Here is a 21635-nt window from a genome sequence, read left to right as displayed (position 1 = left end):
CAGATAGGAAAAAAATACACAAAATGGAAGAATTCAGCAGAGTTTGATTCTGACTCTCGGTAAAATCAAACAGTGACTCTCAGCAAAAGATCAAGAAGTTGCTACAAAATTTATCAGTGATTGTGGGGTAATTTATTGTTGACTGATCTGTCTTTTTTGTGTATCTGTCTTCCAGAGCTCCCACCCCTATCTAGTGCCTTAAGGTCTGTAACATTTTTTGAATTTTAAAATTCGTAGAAGTAGAGATGTGCCACGAGGAGATGAATGAGGCACAGAGTGACTAAACTCCAGTGATTGGATTGACAACCTGTGCAAACTGGGTATATTTCAATGCTTGCAGAGTAGTTAACTGGCTGCAGATCAGTCCCTTGCTTAGTTAGATAGATGCAAGATTTGTCTACCAGTGAGGGATAAAAGTCCACCCTGGGTATAGCTGCTGCTGAGAGCACATCCACTCATTTAAAAGGCAGCCAAGAATCCCCCCACAGCCTCTTACATAATAGCTAGCAGGTAGGACACAAACTCACGCAGTGGCTCTGAGAGATGTTAACCTTAAAATGAAGAGGATGTAAGCTCTCCTTTTAAGTCTAATGCAAGAGTATGTGTAATTCTGAGATTATGGAATAGGTGGGAGAAGTAAAACCTTCATGCTAGAACTACTTTCTCCTCCAGGATTATTTATACATTTTGTTCTAAGAAAGCAATTCTTTTCTTGTAAAATAAACAGTGACTATTTTTCTTTTGAATGGGTAATTCCATGTATTCACATAAATGACACAAGATTCCTTAATTTTTTAGTGAAACAGACATATTTTCTGTCCGGTCAGAAGTTTCTTAGCTCCATTCTTCTGAGATAATGGTTCAAATTATTCATGTTTGTTTGTTTGTTTTTGTTTGTTTTTTGCCATATGGCTTTTCTGTGGGTGAATCTTCAGTTAACCCTCATTTCCTCATAAGCACATATGGCCCCCTTCCTCTTCACTCCTCCCTCTTCTTCCCCTGATTACATACTTTTCAACCTGACTGTTTTAGAATTTCACTCACTGGTGAAAAGGCTTTCTTTCATATTCATTTCTGGAAGCTGTTTACAACACAAGCTGCGTGATCAGCTAATAACCATGCAGGTTATCACCTAATAACCATCCAGCTACTTATCTTGGCTATAACATAATAAAGGGTTAGAGGAATACCCACTGCATTTATATATGAACTCTAGATAAGCTGTAGTGGGGAAAAGTGTGACTCTAAAAGCAAATCACAAGACACCAAGTCCCGTTCTGGCTTTTCAAAGTCCCCGTTCCAGATCCTTTGTTGACTGTGGTTTGTTTCAACATTGATTTTAGTTCCTAGGGCACCAAAAACTTTTGTGCACACTCTCACTCTAAGACCAAAGCAAAGGAGCAGCCGAATATTGATACTACATACAGGCATACTGCTTACAAGAATTAAGGCTTTATCACATAGGAAACAATTAGATTTTTGTGATAATTATAAACAGCTTGTCATGAATGTATTAAGTTTATTAAAAGTTTATTAAAAGCCATTTCTTGATGTCTCTTAGTAATGTGTTAAGGCAATCTGTTGCTCATACCACACAGGTTACAGCAAAGGAGTTCATCATCCTAAGGCAGGGATAAACTATTTCAGGAAATGAGAAATGGACACTATTTCAGTTTTTAGTTATAGGTGGCTGAACAATTAATTTAATAAAAGTCCCTTCTTTTTGTGTTTGCTACTTGGCCATAGGAATAATTTTGATTTCATTTTTGCAAAATATTCTGGCTAACATTATTTAGAAAGGATTTTATGTGATCATATTCTTGCCATAGTTTGCTCATTAACTGTCTCAGGCCAGCCTTGCTTTTGGCATTCTTTATTTGCAATGTGCTGTTTGTACAGCGCTGCTAACTTCTTAAATCCCAGGGTATTCATTTGGTTGTCTGTCATCCAACCACACATAAGAAAAAGGAAAACAACTTGAGTAAGTTTTGTCACAAGTGAAAATTCATGCAAACACAGTCATCTGAGAATTCACAGGACTTTCAGGGCAAACATATATTGGCATGATTAATTTTAAATTTTTAAGGAATGTTATTGCTAAGAAAAATGCAGCTTGCATGAATATTCATGAGAGCAAACAAACTTTCAAATACCAGACTGAACTAATTTCATTAGAATGCATTTTCATAATGGCATTTTGAAGTAGTCTCACAGCTCTAGTTTTAATTATTTAATTTTTTAAAAGCATTATTAGTTCTCTCCCAATCTGCTAGTACAGTGAAATATCACTGGTATTCTGAATAATACTGAATAAAGTACAGTTAACCTAGTAACTCTTAAAAGACATACAAGTAAGAAATCTGCATATATTCTGTAAGGCTAGGTCTAGGTTTGTATAGTAAATTTGCGAATGGTAAAAAAAAATATTTCTGCACGTTAGTAGCCAAATATGTTGCATATTTGAAAAGAGGAGGTGGATCATCGAATCCTCAAGATAAAACCTGAGTTACCAAGGGCCTATTGTCAGAGAACATTTTCCTTTACAGTGAGTTTTTATTTGTGAAGTCTGAACTCTGTAACTGAAGCAAGCCAGCTGACTCTGCCTTAAGTATTTTAGTGCGCAGTCACAGTCCGCTTTGCCAACAGATTCACGGGATGGCAGCTTCAAAGAGCAAGATGAAAACTAGCATCTGGGAGCTCCCACGTCCACCAGCACATCTGAATTAAGAGGAAGGTATTTGTTAAGAGACCAAGATGCCGAGCGGACTCTCCTTATACTATCACATAAAGCAGCAGAGTTAAGATGGCAAAGCTTTTTAGTGGAGATCTGCATTAAGAGTGAAATGAACATTTTTGTTGGAGCTTTTGCAGCATCAAGTCAGAAACTCCTGAATGAAGGCACATAGTAGTGAGTTTGCTGGTACCCTTCTGTTGTTCACAAGAGTGCTAGTGTCTATGCTCACTCCTGTCTTTCAAAGATAACAAGACTGGTTAACAGGATTCCTCTAATGCGACCACAATGATGCCTACGTGATTTTCTAAGGCTGAAATCTCTCATATGCACAGCCCAGCTCTGCTGCTGGAGCCAGCAGACTGAGTGGTCACAACAGCAGTTGTTGCCTTCATGCAGCCTGGCTGCAGGAGGGTGATGGCTCCGACCCTTCCCACTGCCTCTGCAGTAGAGGTCTGCAGGCAGCAGTAGGGCTGGGTGGCGTTCAAGCCTCAGGAAGAAGGCTCTGACACCCTCACAGCCTGCTGCTGTGGCCTGCAAACCCTGCTCTCTGGGCTGTCTCTTTTCAGCTGCTTCCCCTAATCCTTCTGCTTCACTTTTTTTTTTTTTTATTTTTCAAAAACAAAATCCTCTCTTCTTACCTTACATCACATCTCACCACCACATCCCATCCTCCTCCTTTGTTTCAGGCCCCTGCCTGTTCCCTTTATCATGGGAGTAACAAGAATAAGTTAAAGGGAGACAAAGCAGGATTTCAGATTAAGTATGAACAGGAGACAGGGTTCTTCACCAGCCCAGATCTATTTGTCACAAATGAAGAATACTGCCAAAACCAGGTATTGTATGAAACAACACGTCAGACCCCACTCTGATCAGAACTAACCACTCAGTCTATTAATCCACGTAACTCTTGTCAGGTAACACCTAGTGTTTCTGAGGTTTTCTTTCTCAGCCACAGTTAAGAATACAGCCAGGTCTGTCATGATGCTGCTTTTCCCCAACTGCTGATAAATTTCCATAGGGTTATTCCTGTTTTTTTCTATTTTCTTTTTTTTTTTTTTTTGTGAGTTACAATCATTCCTTTTCTATGTTCCTCTAACACCTATTTTTACTACCTGTACATAAGCCAGTTCTTTGCCAACCATGACGTCTTCTTCAGTGAATGGGTCTATTTCATACATCTAATTATACATTGTGTTTTGTTCATCATTTCCCTTATTGATCAGGAAATAGATCTATTTCCTTGCTAGAAGACTGCTTAGAATGTGTTTCACAAAAAGCATGTGCATTGCTTCAACAAACAGCTCACAACTTTCCTGCCCGTTTCACCTTTCCTTACTATTGCAACAGGTTCTTCAGTGAGACAATCCTGGTTGCAAACAGCAACAGGAAGTCAATAGCTTTGCAGATATAACTGTTCTAAAATTTTGGGTAAGGGCTGGCTATGCTAGACGTGTGGAACAGAGTTTGTAACATCTTTGTTGTAAGGTCTCGTGATATTTCTGTTGACAAAGGCAAGGTCAAGATAGTCTCCCCATAGACACTGGCTGCTACTAGAAGATTTTAGAAGATTCAGATCATGGATTAGGTCAGCAAGATGAGCATTTACTTGCATGCTGCCTAGCTCTCCAGCTTCAGTAATTCCTCACTCTCAATCCTATGGCTATTGACATCCGGGTGTTTATTTCTAGGCCACCAACAGATAGAGGACTGTTCTGCATTTTCAGGTCTTGTTGTGAGTGTAGGTTATAAAGAGGAACTTCAGGCATGCTGACTTACTCAGAGAGATTCAATAAGAGGCAGGTAAAAAACTGAGTAAAATAATATTTCTAGATCTGTTTGATTAAATTATAGTGAGGTGACCAAATGATGTCAAGTAAACTTTTCTGATAATTGACTAGCTTTACTAAAAGGCATGTCAAGATGATAACAGCGGAAATGAAATTAGAGGATAAGAAGGCCAATGGAAAAAAAAAAAAAAGATAGTGACTCAGAGAGAATGCCAATATAGAAACTAAATACATACAGAAATTAGAGATGAGAGCTGAGGACTTCAGAAAGATGATGCATATAAACATGGCATAAATTAGAGCATCTTGGTATTTAATAATTTGCTGGCTTTGATATGCTAAAAATAATTGAAACTGCTCCTCTAACAAGACGTACAGATCTTTATTATTGCAAAATTGTACCGTCATTAGTATGATGTTGGATCCTTAGGATATAGCATCTGGCAAATTAGTGTGCCAGATGTTTTTGGTTTTCATTTTGGTAATAGCAGTGAAGCTAATTTCTGAACAAAGCAGTGCAGAAAGTGCCATATTTGCACAGAAGTTTGTAGATAACAAAGATGAGAGAACTGACAGATCTGGATCTGCTTTTAGTACATATCGATATGTGCTATTAGTGTTTTTTTTGTTGTTTTGTTTTTTTTTTTTTTCTTCTGTATAGCACATTGTGTTCACACAAATTGGGAATATGTTGGAAAAGTAACAGTCAGGATAGCTCATAATGACCATTTTGCCATCCTTCTTTACTCAGGATGATATGAAGGATTCTAGTACAGGATAAGGTTTAAGACAACAAGAAAATGAAAGGAGTCTAATTTGCCTAAAACGTCACACTCCTTCAGAGAGGGAATGAACTTGTTTAGGTCAACCAAAATGAAACTATGTCACACGTGCACAGAAGTGCAAAGATTCAAAGATTCAAAGATTTTTGAGCTACTATAAATGCATTTCCCTAGACACCTGTATGAGACAGCAAGCATCAGACTTGCACCCTTTCTCTACTTACCTGAAACTGACACCCTCTTGATTCCTCCCTTTACTTCACCCTTGTTGGCTTGACAGCTTTCCTCAGCAATATCTGCTGTTCTGTTATGGACTCCAGCCTAGCATTTTGTCTGAAATTTTGTTACCTTTTCATGTGTCTTTATTCCCTACCCTTTGAAAAATCTATTTCTGACTCTATTGAGTCCTGTTTTCACTAAACCCTTACTGAAGTGAACAGAGTCCATGTAAAATAGTAACAGAAATAACATATGAAAGATACTATGGAAAATAAAGTAAGATGGTTTCTCTTTTCAGTATCCATTCAACACTTTCACAGTGTCTAAGAACAAGTATCTGACTGAAATTTGTCTTTGATGTCAGTTCAGTGTGAAAAGTTGTATTATCTAATCAGGTACAAATGCAGTTCTGTTCTGACAGTGAACTTGATAAAAATGGCATCCCAGGTTTCCATTTTTGTGGTGACTCTGGCTCCAGCTCATGCATGCTATCTAGAAGAGAAATATCCTTTTACTGACTACCACCTGCCTTGTAAAATCTAGCATGAATCTGCAAGCCTAGCTGGCCCCTTTCCTCATTTTTCTTAATCAGTTAACTCTTTAAAGCACTGCAAGCCACCTTTGCAATCTCTTTGTTGTCTTCTCCTGGTGATATCTCTATTGCCATTAAATGCATAGTCAGCCCCAATGCATTCATCAGATTTGGCTCCCACTTGTATCTGTGACTGACTGACTTTGCCAATTTACCCACCAGCAGCAATCTAGGCTTACTCTTCCCAGCCTGACATCACGCAGAGACAGATTCACAGCTGTGCTTTGCTCTGGTGATTCACAGGAGATAGTAGGAGCCAGGTCCTTCTCTCAGTGCTCACTGCCCCTGCTGCTCTGAAACAGGCAAAACATGGGTTACGTGAGGGTGGCAGATGGCACTGCACTGGCCCACGGGACACTGCTGGATAGCGAGCAAGCCTGTGTAATGACTTAGTAGAGGGGAGCCCCTCTTGGTTCAACTGGAATGAATTTGTACACAAACATGCTAGTCGAATGTGCCAGCAGATATGCGAGGGAGTTCTTCTGGAGGTGGAAATAAAAATATTACAAATCTGAAAAAAGTTGTCTTACCCCTCCTTCAGGTTATGAAAAAAACTTTACAGCAGGTCCCTTTCCACAGACACATAGATCCAAGTAACAAGCTGAGTGTCTGCTTATTATTCAAGTGACAGGTTAAATATTTGTGATGTAACAGCAACATTTCCACTCATGTCAGTTGGACAGTTTCATTCCAGTTTCTGCATAGATTAGATTAATATACATCACAGTCATTCCATACTTCTTCTCCTCTGTCATACGTCTAATGTATTTTTATCTCTCTAAAAATGATATTCCAGTTAGCAGAATAAGACTTCTCCCCGAATTGCTCATTACTTCTTGACATAGTTTAGACAAAATTGATTTAAGTTTTGAGGACCTGTCATCTAACTTTAACTGCCAGACAAGTGTAGAAAATACTCCTGCTCAAGAAACAAATCTAAAGAGATATTTGAAAAGCTGTTAAAATCACTTTTTTTTTGTGTGCGTGAAAGCCAGCACATTAATAAAGCCAAAACTTTGGCTCTTTCAAATTTCAGTATTGTTAACTCTATGACTGAGAATATAATTTTTGAAATATTCCCATTTATCTTGTAGTAGTTGCTCTGGGGACATATGGATAGCAGTGGAGGGAATTCTCTACCCAATATGTTCAATTGAAAATATACTGATGCAAAACTAATGGGCTAAATTATACAATCCCTCCTGATGAGGAGTCTCATCCTAAATATGGCAAGTGTCCTTTACTTCCTGTGACTGCAATAAAAACGGAGAATGTGCTGTGTCCTCCATTAGCTACCCCATGCTCCTTTTCTGAGTTAAAGAAAACATATGCTCTGAAACGTACTTAAATTTAGATAAAATGTCAAATCAAACACCTTCCTGGGCACACTGCTCCAGCTGACCCTGCCTGAGCAGGGCAGGTGGACCAGAAGGTCTCAGAGGTCCCCTCAGTGCCCAGCTACTTTGTGACGGTGTGACATAACTTGTTGCTCACTGCCTGGGAAGTGATCACAGAGCATTTGGTGTTCCTTTAATGAACACTCTGGTCCTTGTGATTCAGATTGTGCGTGAAAAGCACGACAGAGTGCGTCTTCCTGATGATTTCATTCTTGAATCAGTTGGTTACTCGCTTTCCTAAGACAACCTGAAAGCCCAACATGCTACTTCCTTTATAGCTGCCCTATAGTACACACATGTGCAATGGCCTACGCATGGTTATAGTCTGAGGGCTCCACTTTCCTTGGCCTGATGCAGACTGGAGTAAGTGCTGTGGGGAAGTAAATGTGAGTTTAGACTCTGGATAAGAAAATGCAGTTTTCTCTTTATTATATACCCCAGCTGGCTAAATAAGGTGCTATACTTTGAAAGTATTTACTGACACTTAAGAAAAATATAAGGAAATCAAGGAGAATCATAGAATCATTAAGGTTGGAAAAGACCTTCAAGACCATCTGGTCCAACCATCACCCTACTACCAATGTCACTCACTAAACCATGTCCCTAAGCACCATAGAATCATAGAATCATAGAATATCCCGAGTTGGGAGGGACCCATAAGGATCATCAAGTCCAACTCCTGGCACCGCACAGGTCTGCCCAAAAGTTTAGACCATGTGACTAAGTGCACAGTCCAAACGCTTCTTAAATTCAGACAGGCTTGGTGCAGTGACTACTTCACTGGGGAGCCTGTTCCAGTGTGCGACCACCCTCTCGGTGAAGAACCTCTTCCTGATGTCTAGCCTAAACCTCCCCTGCCTCAGCTTGACACCATTCCCACGGGTCCTATCACTGGTGACTAAGGAGACTAGATCGGCACCTGCCCCTCCACTCCCTCTCATGAGGAAGCTGTAGACTGTGATGAGGTCCCCCCTCAGCCTCCTCTTTTCCAGGGTGAACAGGCCCAGTGACCTCAGCCGCTCCTCATACGTCTTCCCCTCTAGGCCCTTCACCATCTTCATAGCCCTCCTCTGGACACTCTCCAACAGTTTTACATCCTTTTTGTACTGTGGTGCCCAGAACTGCACACAGTACTTGAGGTGAGGCCGCACCAGCGCAGAGTAGAGCAGGACAATCCCTTCCCTCGACTGACTAGTGATGCTGTGCTTGATGCACCCCAGGATACGGTTGGCCCTCCTGGCTGCCAGGGCACACTGCTGGCTCATATTCAACTTGCTGTCAACCACAACCCCCAGATCCCTCTCTGCGGGGCTGCTCTCCAGCGTCTCATCGCCCAGTCTGTACATATAGCCAGGGTTGCCCTGTCCCAGGTGCAGGACCTGGCACTTGCTTTTGTTAAACTTCATGCGGTTGGTGATCACCCAGCTCTCCAATGTGTCCAGATCTCTCTGCAAGGCCTTTCCACCCTCAACAGAGTCCACAACTCCTCCAACTTTGGTGTTGTTGGCAAATTTGCTCAAAACACCTTCTAGTCCTACATCCAAATCATTTATAAAAACATTGAAGAGGACTGGCCCTAAAATGGAGCCTTGAGGGACCCCACTAGTGACCATCTGCCAGCCTGATGTGGCCCCATTTACCACAACACTTTCAGTCCTGCCCGTCAGCCAATTGCTCACCCATCGCATGATGTTTTTGTTAAGTTGTATGCTGGACATTTTGTCCAGTAGGATCCTATGGGAAACTGTGTCAAAAGCTTTGCTGAAGTCCAAAAATATCACATCAGCTGGTTTCCCTTGATCGATTAGATGGGTGATCTTATCATAAAAGGAAATCAAATTTATTAGGCAGGACCTACCCCTCGTGAACCCATGTTGGCTGGGACCAATGACTGCATTGTCCCCCAGGTACACTTCAATAACTTCAAGGATCATCCTCTCCATAATTTTACCAGGCACTGACGTGAGACTGACAGGCCTGTAATTGCTAGGGTCTTCTTTCTTACCCTTCTTGAAAATTGGCACAACATTTGCCAGCTTCCAGTCCAATGGGACCTCTCCAGATTCCCAAGATCGTTGAAAAATAATTGAGAGAGGTCCCGCGATTACGCCAGCCAGCTCTTTAAGCACCCTGGAATGAATCCCATCCGGACCCATGGACTTGTAGGGATCCAGGTGGAGCAGCAAATCCTGCACACGTTCAGGGTCGGTTGGGAGTTTGTCATTCCCACCGTCATGGTCCTCCAGCTCAGGGCACCCTGGGTCCCGAAGCCCATCATCAGGGTTGAAGACAGAGGGGAATAAGGCGTTAAACGTCTCTGCTTTGCCTATGTCATTGTCTGTGAGGAGACCTTCCCCATCAAGTAGCAGACCTATGTTTTCTTTGGTTCTCCTTTTTCTGTTCACGTATCTAAAAATAACCTTTTTTATTGTCTCCCACAGACATGGCCAGCTTCAACTCTAGTTGGGCTTTGGCCACACGAATTTTCTCCCTACAAACACAAACAGCATCCCTGTATTCCTTCCTCGTCACCTGACCCTCCTTCCAGCAGCCGTACACTTTCTTTTTTTGCCTATGCTCCAGTAGAAGATCCCTGGTCAGCCAGGCCAGCCTTCTGTCCCGCCTGCCTGACTTCCAATATTTTGGAATTTCCTGATCTTGTGCTTTTAGGAGGCAGTGCTTAAAGGTTGACCAGCACTGATGGACACCAGTGCCTTCAAAAGCAGTTTCCCAGGGGACCTTGCTGACTAGTTCCCTGAGCAGCCTGAAGTCTGCTTTCCCCACATTCAGGGCTGAAGTTTTGGTGGCAGTGTTCCTTCTGTCACCATAAATTCTAAACTCAACCACTTCATGGTCACTATGACTGAGATGTCCGCCAATTGCCACGTCTCCCACAAGACCCTCTATGTTCTCCAGCAACAGATCTAGGAGGGCACCTTTCCTAGTTGGCTCTCTTAGCACCCGCACCAAGAAGTTATCATCTAGGTGCTTTATGAACCTCTTGGACTTCCTCGTGTCAGCTGTGTGGTGATCTCAGTTGACGTCTGGCAAGTTGAAATCCCCCATAAGGACAACGGGAGTTGATCTTGAGGCATCTCTTAGTTCTGCAAAGAATAATTCATCGGCGTTGTCGTACTGGCCAGGTGGTCTGTAATAGACTCCCACAACGACATCCTCTTTATTTGTTCATCCCTTAATCCTTACACAGAGGCTCTAAACTTTGCCATTGCCAACTTGAAGTTCCACACAGTCCAGCCCATGCTTCACATACATCGCCACCCCACAACCTCGCCTACCCTGCCTGTCCCTCTTGAAGAGCCTGTAACCATCTATTGCAACACACCAGCCACAGGACTCATCCCACCAGGTTTCGCTTATGCCGATGATGTCGTAGCTGTGGGACTGGGCCAAGACTTCTATCCCTCTCTGAGAGAGGCGCATCCCATCTGGTGCCAGCAGGCCTGGTGTCACGTAGACCTTCCCATGATCGAAAAACCCAAAGTTCTGCCAGTCGCACCAGTCCCGAAGCCACGTGTTAATGTGATGTGTCTGCCTGTCAGCATCGATCCCCCCTATCGGAAGGACAGAGGCAAACACAACCTGTGCCCCTGATCCTTTAAGTAGTCGCCCCAAAGCCCTGAAGTCCCTTTTGATCGCTCTCGGACTTCTCGTTGCTACCTTGTCATTACCTGCCTGAAAGACCAATAGCGGGTAGTAGTTGGTGGGCTGTACCAGGCGCTTGACTTTCTCACCACATCCAACCTTTCCTTGAACACCCCCAGGGACGATGACTCCATCACCTCCCTGAGTAACCTGTTCCAATTATTCAGGTATCATACCCATGCAGAAGCTAAGAATACCTAACCTTCTTGCAATACCAATGTATTTGAATATTGAGTCTAAGTCAGCTCATTGAGTCTAAGTCAGTTTTTCAATTCAATCCAACTACTTCTGCCTACCCTAGTGCAAACACTGAAAACTATTATTCTCTTTCCTTTATAATAGCCTCTTACATATATTAGACTCTGTCTTATCCTTCTTCAGGCTTACTCATCTCTATTCCCTGACAGTTTCTCTGTAACTCAACCTTTCCAGACCTCTGACTGATCACATTTCTGTGTGCTAGACTGTTCTCAGTCAAACCACATCTTTCTTTAAGTGTCATGTCCCAAACTAGTCACTGCCCCATGTGAAACTTCCCAAGCAGTGAACACAAGTCAATATTTCACCTATTTTGCTGGACACATTTCTCTTTCTGCAACACCAGTTCAGCTTGCCCTTTGCATTAGCCCCTGCCGAATAGCATCTATTTTTTCTGATCACACTTGACCAGGTCTTGGTTTTAACATTGACTGTAAGCAGTCTCTTGCCTTCTGGGGATGTAGCCACAAAACTAAAGAGAATTCCACAGGAAATGAGTGATGATTTAAGTTGTGATACTATTCTATACAGAATTACTCTTTAAAATGAAGTGGGCTATTCAATTCAAGCTGGAATAGCACTGAAAGCTTTAAAACAGTATATTCCTTGTAAAAAATAAATAAATTAAAAAAATAAGGTAAGGTAAGGTAAGGTAATTACAATAAAATAAAACAACCCTCCAACCATAGCTTTGTAGTGACGATGCTATCCCGGAGCTTATTGATAATATTTCTAGGTGTGACAAATAGTTCTGAACTGTAGCCAAGCCACTGTGAATGCAAAGGTCCCTGGAGAGGAAGAAGTGAAACTATTTTATATGCAGTGCTTTTCAAATCTTCTACTCTGGGGAAGATCTCCTACGTTATTGGCATTTCCCTCTTAAAAATTATGAGCATATGTATTTGTTATTCTGTTTTCACTATCATTTCCCTTCTGAAACCCACCTTGCTGGCTTGCCTCGCTTCCCTGTTTTACTTTGCCTTATAGACAGATCAAGGGACGATAATTACTTTCCCTCATACAGAACCTAACATAATAGGGCTTGTCTGCCTGACATTTAGGCACTACAGAATAAATATGTTAAATAAAGTTAAAGGGCTGAAACCTTCCTCGGGCTCATAAACAATTTAAATGAAAGACTATTTAAAAATGTGGCTGCTGTAAATATCTTTGCATCTCTAACATGGGCAAAATGAACAGATTTATCAGTAAAAGTATTGCAAAGTAGCAGGGGAAATCAGAGTGATGAGAAAGCTATTTTTAAGAGGAAAATAAATTTTGCTTCATAAAAATGCCAAGTGATGAAAACATGCCAAAAGAAAGGAGGAATCTAGTGAAATACATTCAGGCCACGGGAGAAGTTTATCAAGGAGGAAGGAAGCCTGAATAAGAATCGTTTCTCAGCTTCATTTCAGCATTTATTTGACACAACATTTACAAGTTATTGTTTCAAAGTAAAATAATTCATTTCAAAGCATGCCTATAAATCATCATACAAGCAGGTCTCTCTCTTTCAGATGTGCGAGAAACCAAGAGATGAACTCAATTGTTTCTTAAACAGAGATTGTCTCCTTTTGTGATATTCAGTATTTTTCGTCTCAGGACTCCAAGAAAGATCTGACTGGTACTGCTAGCTAGTCTGGTAGTAATATTGAGGAGCAGCAAAGACATCTCTGGGGCATTTTAAAAATCCTAAAAGATCTTTGGTGCTCTTATAAAAGCAGAATTTCTGATTCTGAAGACACTAACCTGTTTGTGAAAATACAACCTCCCACATCAGAGGACAGACATTCAGGAATAACCACCCACTAGCATCAGTGGGAACCAAAATAGAAAAGAGAAAAGAAGTAAAAAAAATCTCATTTGGTTTAGGTAGAGATGAGATTATAAAATATGGTTGCCTGGACTTGAGAGAATGGGAAGACCCCTCCAGCCTTTTGTTTCCATGATATTATCTGTCCTTGAGCAGACACCAAGAGTTCCATTATTTATTAGCTAGCGGCTACTCATAAAAAACATACAGGATCAGCTCTTAATTTTCTTGGTGCTTTGAACAATGAAGGGAAAAGTGCTAAGCCTAAAGTCAATGCAACATTTATTCTGACTTTCACAAAGACTCTATTTACACCATGCATTTCAACTATGCAGCTCTGCCAGCTGTTGGAGGGACTCCCTAGCCACATTTCCTACAACTGCTCCCTGTCCCCATGCCCACTTATGTCTGCCTAAGCTTTGAGAAGTCTTTCTTTAAAATTAAATACTAGGACACAAGTGCAATTTCTTCTGTCCATAAGAAATTAAAATTAGAAGAGATGCTAATGATATCATGTATTCTAATAAGGATTAGTTTAATTGTGTGGCTGGACAAAACAGTTCAAAATATACTTGGGAGTTTGCTCTCTATTGGCCATTAGTCCCCCAGTACTGTAATTCTATGTAAAAGAAAAAATGTATTTAAAGTAACTAAGTTGCATACAAACGAGGTCATCTGTCAAGCTTAGGCTTGTGAACTACAGAGAAGCAGCAGGCCTCATACCTCAAGAGAAATTGTAACTCAGTTATCTTTACTGCAGAAGTATTTCCAATCAGACAAATTAGCTGTGTATCTCAGAAATGCACAGGCATGCATATGTTTTATGCACAGTGCCTTACATAAACATGTCTGCAACAACACATTTAAACAGTAAGGAAAAGAAAACTTTTGGGATACCCCTTCCAAATTCCCACTGTTCCATTTGTGGAGCAGACATTTCCTTCTGAATGTTATTTATTGCTATAAAGTAGCAAACATAAAGGAAGATAGTGAGGAACATTAATCGTGCTGCTACTTCACAGCAATCGTATTTGTAGTGAAATAATGTTTGAGGAATTAAAATTGCAACTGAGTAGTGTTTATTTTACAGCATACTGCGGGACTCTTCTAACTGTGACAAGGTGGGAAAAGAGGCTAGAACAGGTTACTGTTTAAGTCAATGTACTCAACTCTAACAAAATAAAGTTCGTTACTCACTGATTCTGAAGGAAAAATACAACTGTGTTCAGGTTCAAAGTGTGCGGAGATCAAATATTACTAAAGATACCTGGGGAACCTGTTTTTTGTAGAAAAGAAATAGCCTTGATAATACCTAAAATAAAAGTAAAATAAAATAAAATAATTTTAAAAAGATTGAATATTTCAAGAAATCTTTAACAAAAATATATTTCACATGCAATATTTGAAGAAACCTGTAACACAAATACAATCCACCACCACAAGTCTGCCAGGCAGAACTTGCATCCTCTGGTGGGCTCTGCTGTGTTCCCAGTGGTCTCTGCTCCAAGATTGCTGACAATCTCAGTGAAGCAGACGTAGGAGTTATTTCTAAGGGCTGTGATCAATACTATTTACAGCAACTTCTGTCGTACCAAAACATAAGTCTCTGCGAGTCTGGTTTACAGTAATAGAAGCCACAGACAGGAGAGAGCAGAGCCAAGCACTGTGCACTGTGGCACCGTGCTGCCTAAGGGCCTTGGTAGGTGAAATATGGTAGGCGAAACATAACTTAAATTGTGAATGCTGACAGGCAGCTGACAGTTGTGTGTATGTGAGTGGGTGTGGGTGAATGCCTAAAACTGAACTTTTGGACTTTCAGGAACAAGCCTGCTAGTTACAACCGGTAAGGACTGGTTGTAAATTTTCATAGCACCTGGACAAAACAAAGGTGACACGATCCCAATCCTCCAACTAATATAACTGTAATAATATATAATAATATATAGAGGGTGGAAGCAGGGCTAGCTTCAGCCTGGGAACCCAAGGCAAAAAAACAAATAGTCACATTTATCCTTTCTAAGGCTGAAAAATCATGAAAATTACTCAACATCTTTCACAGAAGGTTTGCTGAGATGTCAAAGTCTACTACTGACTGAAAAGGGGAAGGAAAGATGATGAGATCCCAGTTTAACAGTCTGAATAGCTAATCCTCAGCTAACAAGTCATAAGCAATAGTTTATATATATTTATATATATATATTTATATATATATATTTATATATATATTATAGTTTATATTGTCTTATGATGCTTAAAGGAACTAACTCACTAGAAACAACATCTTGTTACTGGCTGTAAATTATTCTACCTTTTGTTCCTTTTGGACACTTTCTTAAGGGTCAATGTGATCTGCTTTTCCAGATTAGACATTCCTTTGATAGCTACCTGCTGTTTGTTTAAATAGCAGATGCATACTTGTTACTTCCACTGGGCTTTAGGCTACCACTTTTTACCAAGACTAATAGTTCAGTTGTAAGGCACAGAATGCAAGCAGACATTGCCTCAGTGGCAGGTACTGATGGTATTCTTCCTCATTACCTTGCTCAGGTAATCTCACTATCATTGCTTAAAAGCTCAAAGACAGTCAAAGGATGAGGAAAACTAACAGCACCTTCCCAGCTTTTATTTTACTGACAGACATACAGGATTTCTCGCACTTTTTGCTAATTACTTTTCATCTGTGGCATTTCATCAATTGCAATATTAAATACACTATAAGCCTGATAGTATATTTAATGTGTGTATATATATATACATATTTAATATATATATGTTTAATGTAATACCTCATTAAATACACTATGAGCTTCTGTTTACAAAGGTGCAAGAGCAAAAGGACAATCTGTCAGTATGCTACAAGAAATCTAACAGATCTTTTAATCTACATGGACAGCATAATATGATAAACAGTACAAAATTCTGGCCTCCAGGAGGCCTGTGCCCTGGTCTTGGTTCATTTCCATTTGCTGTGTTGCGTACTTTGCTTTCCTACTTGTAAAGTATGGATAAGGGCACTGATATGATTTATGATCAGCTTAAAGATCCAAGGCTGAAATGTCCTAGGTCCTAAGTGAATTATTATTCACTTCTGAAAGAAGGAAAATCTACTAAAAAATGTGTACATCTCTGACCCACTTGGGATTTGGGCTCCACTGTTTCATCTTTGTTGAATTCTCCTTCTTCAAGCTTCCTACTTAACCAATTACTAGCGTCACTGCATGGCCTGTTATAGATAGCTCATTTTATTAGAAACCCTCAAGAGGTAGCAAACTCCACAAGAAGATTCAAGTGGCCTACCAGAAGTATCGAGGCAGCATCTCCTCCATTCAGATCATAGTGAAACAACTTTAGGGTTACAGCCATAGGCACAGGAAAGATTTGGGTAATCTCACTTTTTGGAGTATTTAAATCAGAATTACATCCCTTTGCAAAAATCTCTTTTGCCAATAGTTAGATTAAATCAATTAATTTAAAATAAAAAATAATTGATTTTAAGGATCGCGGCTTGGGTCACCTCAACAGGATAATGACTTCTTTGGAAAGAACAAGTTTTGCTAAAGATTTATTTTATAAACTTATTAACGAATCCCTGACAGTTGTGTAGGTTAACAGATATAATAGATTACGGAACAAGAGTGTTTAGAAAACCTGGCCTGAGGATGATCTAGGGCAGGGCAATGACAGCATAATATACTTACTGTCACTGAAAACATCTGACTAGGATGTTAATTACTTGAAACACTGTGTACTTAATTAGTCCCCTGGGTCTTCAGGCACTGGCTTTTGTCCCTAAATCTACAAACAAGTGCATGAACGAAGTGAGCTGAACAGTTCATTACAGCTCTAATTAATAGATTCTATACATAAGCCAAGATTATGTCCCTGACAGATGACAAATAAGCACAGACCCATCTTGTCATCTCCCAGGCTGTTGTCTTTTCCTTGGAGTTTTCCAACCAGCACATTCTCACTTCTGCGTATTTTCAGCCTCCACAACAGCTGTGCCAAGTTTCCTTGACATCTCAGCAATGTCAAACCAAATAACTTCCCAAAATATTTGTTGGCTATTCTTTAAGATGTCTGATGTTGAGGCAGCTCTGGTCTGCCAGGTAAACACACGGCAAAAGAGCTGCTGAGCAGGTAAGCAAACAGATGTCAAACTATCTTACTCAGCTGTCATCTTGCTACAGATTTACTATGCAGCCGTACATTTCACTTCTGTTCTGCCGATGTCACATATATGCTTTGTTCACGGAAATGGGTAAAAGTAGGTCAAAAATAAGCATCCAGCTTTATACGCAGACAGATCAATAAAAATGCTGAGTACTATTATTATCGTTTAACCTGTTTTCAGAGTCCTGACCAGGGCACCATGTTTGACTTCCTTCTGCTCATATTCTTACAACCCATGAGAGAATACAGATTTTCGACTTGTTTATAAAATCCAAAGGCTTGCACAGCTCTCTCTGGACTTCCTGTACAAACGCTGCTTTCTGATAAACTTCCCATAAAAGGCTTGAAAAGTATCCCTGTGAAAATGGCATCACAGTACTGACTTCGTAGAACTTCTCTGATTTCTGTTAAAATCACATTGTGGTTGCCAACAAAGAAAGGAACTTCATAACTGCTAGTTACACACACACTCCACCTGCTCTCCATAAAAACTTCTGTATATCACATACAACACAAGAGCATCAGAAGTCCTGCGGGTCTATGCAAGGCTTTAGGTGACCTGTTTGAGCTCAGTGAGCTTTCACACATGAAAACAACTACATAACATCAACCATTTTTGTAGATATATAATCCAAATTAGTATGTATAGATGAGGCTGTGTAAGTTAGGAGCTGCAGTCACTATTAGCTGTGTTAGCTCTGAAAGGCCAACAGGCACAGACAATGCAAAAGTCAGATATAAATCCGAAGAAAAAAATTGAATCGTTCTAAGGAGGTAGAAGATACCAGTTTTATAATCCATTATCAGAACAAGCCCCGCACTTCCAGGATGAAATATGCATTGTTCTGGTGCCACTAGTAAGATCCTGATCTTGAATTATTGGAAGATGAAAGTACTCTTCAAAGACTGCCTGATCTGAAAAGCAATGGGACAAGTCATAGCACATAGGAGAGCATTTCAAAATGTGTTTAGGAAAAGAAAAATCAATTAAAACAATGTTCTTTCTAAGCATCTGCCTAGTCTTCTAAAAGATTAAACCTTTCTTTGTTTCAAATTCATACTTGTGTCTGTATGTGATTAATAGAGCTGAAAAAAGCGGAAGATGTTCACAAAGTCCTGTAATCTTGCATCAAACACCCAAGCCTATTGTTTTAAGACAGAATGTTACAGAATGTCAGCTCTGATAGTTTGGGGCATCTAAGTATCTATAATATCTATATATTCTTATAGCTATCCTCTTTTGGTGTTCTACTTGGTGCCTGGTAGCTAGGCCCCAGATCCTCTTTTCTCAGGCTGGCTAAAAGTAAATTTTTAAAATACAAATTCGTTTTCCTCTCAGAAAAAAAAAAAAAGTTAATGGAAAATACTTCCAACTGGAAAATTTAAATAATTTCCCTTGATAGGTGCTAAATACAACTTTTACTAGGTCTTCCCATCTTCTCAGAAAATCTATTCAATCGGCCTTTCCTTCTGGGACGGGGTTCTGTATAAGAACATCTCAGATCCTAAAAAGGCTGACTACAAATCACTTGTGGCCAAGCTTCTTGCCACTGTGGGTTTTAAACACACCAAATATACTGCCTCACTCTCCAGAGTACCATCAGACAACAACAGAGTTGTGAGTCACCATCCCTGGAGGTCTTTAAAAGACATTTAGATTTAGAGCTTAGGGATACGGTTCAGTGGAGGACTTGTTAGTGTTAGGTCAGAGGTTGGACTAGGTGATCTTGGAGGTCTCTTCCAACCTAGATGATTCTGTGATTCTGTGTGTTATTGGATCATTTTCTCACTTTTTGAGAGCACCGAAGTCCAACTGTTTCTGAGGAGGGCTCAGCCTCTTACAGATCTTAAGATCTGTAGCAAAGTCAGCCTGAGGTGTCGTTATCCAGAATCACTTGCACACCCACAGATTTCCAGTGGGTTCCCCAAAGCCTCGAGGTGCTTCAAATTCCACCGTGGATCTTCAGCCGTGGAGTGGCAGGGGGACACATTCCTGGGAGCCAGGCTTGGCAGATATGGGCTCCTCCATCTTTCTGCACCTGTGCCACGGGTGAAAGCTTAACCTCCTCTCTATTAAATATTTTCCAATAGTTTGCTGCTTTCAAAAGGTTTTTGGGGTTAGGGGGTTAGAAGGAAGAAAGAATGTTACCAGCATCTCTAAAGGATAATTCATCTTTTATAACCTCAAAAAAGATCAGGAAATGTTTATCCTTCTTTCTTTTTATGAGGGGGAAGGGTGGCAGCAGGATTACTGTTGCTCCTATTATTATACTCAACCATCCGCCCCAGAGGAGAACAAAGGCAATTCCGTTCATTGTTTTCCTTCCTAATTTTGCCTTTTCCCTTAAAGCAAAGTGCAAACTAAAGTATTCAAAGGCTGAATACAATGAGATTCTATTCTCTGCTACCTGAAGGACATAATCACCACTTCTTGGAAACAGTCTTTCACTGACCAAGGTTTTGTTGCTATGGCAACTTCTGTTACCATTTGCTTTGGTGTTTACAGTCTGACAATGTGTCAAAAGCTTTAAATAACTAAAAATCTTTTCTCTCACATTCCTAAAGGATGGCAGTTTCCGCTCTCCTACCCCCTGACTCTGTTTTGTGGGCGGCTTTTACGGGGGGACGCAGCATTCTGCATTCCATAATAAGCCTTTTAGGGCAGAAAAAGCAATTTCAGGTAGGTAAAACCTGAGCATCTTTACCTGTGCTGCAGTCATTTAGCTCAGGTAGTGGCTGCTGGGCATCCAAGCCCTCTCCAGGCTGCAAGAGCACCATGTGTGCCACTACACACCAAGACAGCTGATCCACCACAGAAAGGAGAGGCATTTTTACATCTTAAAATAAAAGGAAAAGAAGAACGTGAAAAGATCTTCATTAGGGAGAGGATATTTGAATAGTCCAGACGTGGGCTCTGTGATTCCAGCTGTTTTCTGAATATATGTTTGTGTATATCCACAAAGAGACTTGGAATTTGTTTGCGCAGGTCAGCTGATGCCAGCTTGGCAGCACTGGTGTGACAGGTCAGGGCCGTCCTTTAGCTTTGCTTGGCCTATAGCAAATGCTGTGAGGCCTCTCTGTGTAAGGAGTTTGATAAGGACAGTGGGATTTTTCCCTGTAAAGTGGCCATACTAATGCAATGCACAACCTAGAAGCAGTTATATCGGTATACTACAAACAGCTATCAGAAAAGCTTTTTTTCTTTTTCATCTACATAAATTACGGTAGATAAATGTATCTGTACACTGAGATGTAGGAAGAGCAGTAGATATGTTTTATGGCAGAAAATGACGGGGAACAAGCACATACCACCAAGCTTGCAGGACATTTTCCATGTCTTCTTGCATGTGCCCCACACCAGACAATGCTAACAGCTTCCCCCCAGACCCAGCTTCAGGCAGGTGCCCATCCAGCCAGCCCTGGCAGTCCCAGCTCAGCTGCTGGAGCCACCATCCCCAGCTCCAGCGACCCCAGGGTGCTGCTGCCTCAAGCTGATGACAGCTCTCAAGTCGCTTCTGCACTCTCACCATGGGCCTCGCTGGTCCCTGACATCCTGACCCTGTCCCTGTCACTGTTCCTGTCCCCATCCCCATCCTCATTCCCGTCCCTGTTCCCAGGGAGGTGTGGGATGGCCAGGGCTCGGGCTGTCCCTGCTGCCCTGCTGCTAGATGTGAGGAGCCCCTGGCCCCACTGTGCCCCAACGCTGTGTACCAGATAAAGTCACAGCAGCAGTAAGTAGCACATGGGTTTGGGAGAAGGAAACTGTCGGACCTATTTTGGTGGTGCCTCTGAAGATTAAGAGGTGAAAGCAATTGGGGTCGCTGGATGTGATAAGCAGCAATGTGTGATTGCAGAGCCAAGGGCTGGGACAGCAGGGCAGGCAAGGTTTACACTACTCCCCATGTTAGGCTGGAGAGAATCCCCACAGTTTTCAGAGGTCACTGTTCTAGGTGTTTACACCCCTGAAATCACTTCTGATGGCTCAGTGTACAATTTAGTGCTATGCAAAGCTTATTCCCCCTCTAAACTCCTGTAGCTACTCTGCTAATTACCCTAAAAGCAGCTCTTCAGACCAGCATACCCTTTTATTTCTCTTTTTTTCCTTCCCTTCAACTTTTTTTTTTCTTTTTCTTTTTTTTTTCTGGTGACCTCTCAAAAATCTGTAGCCACTTTAGAGACAGGGTGAGAAAAAAAAAAAAAAAAACCTATCAGAAAAA

General features: G+C 41.0%; 1 protein-coding gene and 1 long non-coding RNA gene across 10 annotated transcripts in view; one reads left to right on the top strand and one right to left on the bottom strand.

The window, feature by feature from the left end:
• Window positions 1-21635, bottom strand: part of LOC308198611 — a 219763-nt gene that overhangs the window by 142828 nt on the left and 55300 nt on the right. The window lies entirely within an intron of this gene.
• Window positions 1-21635, top strand: part of LOC308198492 (polycystin family receptor for egg jelly-like) — a 106506-nt gene extending 84871 nt beyond the window's left edge. For all 3 annotated transcript variants that reach the window (XM_080600970.1, XM_080600971.1, XM_080600969.1), the window contains one exon: window positions 1-21635. This exon is cut by the window's left edge. The gene's annotated coding sequence lies outside the window, so the exon portion shown is untranslated.

Source organism: Anser brachyrhynchus, assembly GCF_964034855.1.
Source record: "Anser brachyrhynchus genome assembly, chromosome: 1".
NCBI classification, from domain to species: Eukaryota; Metazoa; Chordata; class Aves; order Anseriformes; family Anatidae; genus Anser; species Anser brachyrhynchus.
Note: the sequence above shows the minus strand (reverse complement) of the source record. Positions and strands in the feature narration are given on the sequence as shown.